Source organism: Melospiza georgiana, chromosome 2 (genome assembly GCF_028018845.1).
Source record: "Melospiza georgiana isolate bMelGeo1 chromosome 2, bMelGeo1.pri, whole genome shotgun sequence".
NCBI lineage: Eukaryota > Metazoa > Chordata > Aves > Passeriformes > Passerellidae > Melospiza > Melospiza georgiana.
In genome coordinates this window covers 82,861,084-82,866,005 of record NC_080431.1, presented here as the reverse complement: position 1 = coordinate 82,866,005, position 4,922 = coordinate 82,861,084, and positions in this window count along the sequence as shown.

Here is a 4,922-nt window from a genome sequence, read left to right as displayed (position 1 = left end):
CCGAAGCCGGCAGCGGCCACGCCCGTCCCGCCCCAGCCCGGCCCCGCAGCGCCGACAGCCGCTTCCGCTGGGAGGGCCCGAGGGATCCGGCTGGCAGCTCCGGGGCCGGGGGCAGCACCGGCCTCACCGCCCGTGCGGCCTGTGCGGGGGCGGGTGCCTCGCGTGGCCTCGCACTGCCCGCGAAGGGCCTGTGGGGCCGGCTCCGGGAAGCGCTGGCCACAGAAGTTGTCGTGATGCTCTTGCCTCAGGGAGGTTCAGCTCTGATAATTGAAAACCTGAGAGTAAATCGATTTAGTGTGGATGGGAGCCACGCAGATTAGGTGAGGAACGAATTTCAGCAGGCGGCACGCAGCTCCGCCGCCTCAGCAAATGATCGCGGCATAGATGGGTCAGTTCCAGCCCCTCTGCCATGGGCAGGCACAGCTCCGGCTCCTAACACTTCCTGAAGCCGGGTGTTTGACCGCCCTCGTGCTCCCAAAAATGTCCCCTGCTCTCTTCGAGGGACACCTGGTAACATCTCGTTTTGAGGGGTGGGCTCAAGGCTAAGCCTGGCCATGCTCTCCTGTTCCACACAAGGTGTGGTTGATCTCTGGGGGAGGTGAGTGAAGGAAACTAAATAGAACAGAAACCAACTCTGACTTCTAGGGGTTTTCTTTGACACCAGCTGCTCAGCAGCCCATTCACAAAACTCAAACACACTTAGATTCCCTTTCATGAATGGATGACTGGCCTCTTGACACTACTGAGTGTTTTCGAGAAAGAAATGGAAAACCACAACAGTTTGGAAAACATGAGTACTCAGCAGCTACTGAAAAATCCCTGCTCTGTTGGTGTTTCGGAGGCAGCTGGGAGTCGGCTTCCGTCTCAGGGCAGTGAGTTGCTGTGGGTGGATGCTTCAGCCTCCTTCGCCTCATTCCGCTCCCAGCGCATTACCCTGAGAAGATTCCAGAGCCCCTAAGCATGCTCAGCTCCCAGCAGCTTGTGTCTGTCTGTCCTGGGGAACACCAGCACAGCACAGTGCTGGGAGGGAGGCTCTCACCACAGGTTTCTCTCTCAGATTTCTCTCAGCACACTCAGCCCCCACACTCACTGACGAGCTGCTGTGTTGGACTGTTCACTGCCCCTTTGAGAGACCTCAGCTTTGCACTCCACACATCACAATCAGAAAAAGAAATTGGCAGCCATGGGTATCTCCAAGCAGAGGTCCTACCAGAGTAAACACTGAAGTAATCCCAGCTCTGAGGGATTTTTCCCACCTTCATCTAGAAGTTACTGTAAGCTCCTTTGACTCACTGCTGAAGGCTGCATCATGAGCTGGAGTGACACTGCATCTTGAGCTGAGCAATGCTGTCTCATTCAGTTCTTACAGAAACAGGATAATACTGATCCTTTCTCCACAGCTGCATTGGAATGCCATGACGTGTAGCTCACTTACAAATGGAGACAGGCCCATCCCATAAATTCCTTCTGCTCAGTGACATGAATACATCTGTCCCTTGGTTACCTTTTCCCTTCTGTTCTTAATCTCTGACAAGTGTCAAAGGGAGCCCCCCTACCCTGTAAAGGCTCCAAGTCACAGTGTTTATGCCAGGAATGTAACATGGCCATCTTCCTGCAGCACTCTCATGGCAGAAGCACACGTTCTCTGCTGCTTACTCATCCTCTTGTCAGGTAAAATGTCCTCCCAAGATGTCAGAGTCTTTGGATTGAACCTTGTTGCTGGGAGGATGCTTGCACAATACAGCTTTCCTGTAGGTTCCCTAATCTGAATTCAATTCCCCCTAAAGAAAAAGTGGTGTCTGGTGCTTTTTGAAATGTCTTTGGTCATCTTCCTGATCAGACTGAAGAAATTCTTAATTAGGTTGTTCAACTAAATCTTTGAGGTTAGGAGAGAGAAATTTGAAGCAGACAGTTTGACTTTGAAACAGGTTATATAGTTCCTTCCTGTGGAAGGAAATACAGAAGGTCATCCACATGCACTTAAGGCAGGCCTGTGTTCTTCCTACCGAACTGCTCCACATTGTACAAGATTATTAGGGCTTCACAGGGCAGAGAAACTGAGAGAAAAACTTGAATCTGGAGGCTGTTGCCCTCACCCAGGCTCTTCTACTTGGTGATACATGGTAAGGATGCATTCTCCCTTAAGCATACCAGGTGGAAGATCCATAAAGTACTCAAAAAAGGCTCAGGTGGCTGTTTTTCCTCCTTTCCTGACAGAGTACCCAAGCAGACTTGCCCATGTTTTCCCTTCCTCGGTTGCCAAAACATCTTTGATGTTTACTTCCTGCTCTGTCATTGCTGGGACACACTTCTGGAAGCAGGGAGGTCAACTTGCTTTGAGATGAGGACTAATCCTGGTTCCTCTGTCAATCCTGGGAACAATACACAGGAGTCTGCATGCTTAAACCAGAGCCATGGTTTCCACTTCACAGACAAAAGACAGAAAATACAGGAGCTCTGAGACCAAGCATTCCAGCAGTAGGGGGGATCCAGAACTTAAAGAGCACTGAGCTAAGCTCAGGGTGTATTTCATGCCCTTCTTCAGATGCAAAGGCCACAGGGAGAGGCTTTAAATAGTCATTTGCTTAGCTCACACTTGGCTTCCCCCAAGGTCTGGTGCTGCTTCCCGACTGCATTGATTCAGTATCAAAAATTAGTTTTCCAGGCTGAGTGAATTTTCCTGTGATCAGATTTCCATTTGACCATTGGGTATTGGCAGTGCTTACATGCCTCTGCCAGCTGTTGCTTTGTGGGTGGGGGTTCAGCACTTTCAGCTGAGTTGGGCACTTTCAGCATTTTGAATGTGCAGACAGTACATTTTTAAAATTTTCTTTTTAATTAAAAGAATCTGTGTATAAAATCAGGTTTGTTTGCTTTCACTATCCCTGACACTCACAAGCAAATCACACTGTGCTTCACGACTGTGTGCTGTAAGGGACTTTAAAAAGAAGTATAAAGTGATTTGAAAGTCTTTGCAATAGTGCTCCCATTGCCATTATAATCACTCCCATTGGGAAGCAAAATCAGTGGCATTATGTTCCTGAATTAATGTAACTGTAATTACTCTGTAATTAAGTTCACAAGCAATAAACAGAAAACAATTTATACTAAAATAGCTTTACTAATAAGAGCATTTAAAGCACAGAGTAACTTGAGTGGCTTTTGCTGTTTGCATATGAAATTGCCACAGTGTGCTGCTATAATAAAAAAAAAATCCAGGAATTACTAAATCTGAGAATTCAGAAAAAAATACTGCTCAGGAAACAGAATTTTCAATTTCATTAAGACATTTCTTTTTAAAAAAACACCAGTTTTTTGCATTTGCAGAATTGTTAAGCACCAAGATGTTGTTTAAGAGCTCTGCAAATTCACAAAATAAAACCAGATCTGCAAATCTTGGCCAAAGCCATGTTTAACTCTAAGGCTGTCATACTGGTGCCTGCTTTATATTGCATGGAATTTCAAAATTTCCATAGGACTTGGCAATGAAGGAATGGGCCCATTGGAGTGCACAGGCTTTAACTTACAATCTGAGAATTGTAAGATAAAATAAGATTAATCTGATGCTGGGGATGGAAAGATGAAGCGTGGGCTGGAAGCCAGGAGATGGCTATTGGCATTGCAGTTTTCAGTCTTGGAAAATTGATTGGGTTGACAAACTCAGGCACATATTTGTGAGACACTGACAATATCCTCTGACAATAAGCCAGCTTGATCCTGGAGGCAAGTACTTCAGGGTCAGAAGGTATCTCTGTATGTATCTCTGGGAGGATGCAGTTGGGGTGGGATTCAATAGTCCTCCAGGCCAGGCAGCTGAGGCTGCCTAACTTTCAGTGAAAACTGCAGAATTTTATCTCAGAAGATTTGGAAATACAATGAACTTCTGCCTAAAAGAGCCCCAAAGCCTTCAGCTGGAACAAACTGGGGTAAGGAAATCATTGCTATCACCATTAGCTCTAAAGAAAAGTAGTGTCTGATGCTTTTTGAAATGTCTTTGGTCATCTTTCTGGTCAGACTGAAGAAATTTCTTCATTAGGTTGTTCAGCTAAGCCACTGTAGATTAGTACCTGGACAGGGAACTTTGCTCATCACCCTCCCTGCCATTTCGCACAGCCAGGGCCAAAGCTGCCTTGTCCAGCACCACAGACCAACACAGAGGCTACAGGTGTGTCCTTACCTGAAGCCCATCTCAGCCATCACCAATGCCATGTTACACGTCTGGGGGTGCACTTATGCTCCTCCATCTGTATACACCAAAGTGGAAAAGTTTTTTATTCAAAGGTCTTTTTGAAGTATTTGCATGCTTATGATGCTGGTGCATTACTGAAGGGTGTCCCCACCCTAAAAGACGTAGTGTGGGCTTGTTATGGTGATATGACCAGCAGTTACATTTTAGCCTGCCTTTCCCACACTTTTCAGGTGTAATCCACTGTTTTGCCTTATTTAGACTGTTACAGGTATCTGACCAAAAGCAGAAATACAGGAAAGACAGCAATGCAGTAGGAAAATACAATGCAAGGCTGATATGAAGTCCTGGCGTGGACTCACTGTGAAGCCTTGTGATAAACCAGCATCCCTAGTCAGAATTTGGCAGAAAGGTCTCAGTAGCAAGGATAAAGCACTGTAACTCTATCGCTTGCTGGGACTGGTTTCGCTGCCTGATTTCTGAAGTGAGAAGTTTCCCTTGAGGAAAGGGAGGTAGGGAGGAAAGGAAGGCCAACATCTCCTTTAAACAAAAAGTCAGTGAAGTCTCTGCTTCAAATTTTGACTAATCGTTTAATAAGAGCAGAGGTAATTTCTCAAAATCCAAATTAGGTCATTTTCCCAAAAGTGCACAGGCTGATTGATCATTACAGACTCAAGCTGATCATTAACCACAGCTGGTTTTCCCCTGTACAATCCTTATACTTGTATTGGATGAA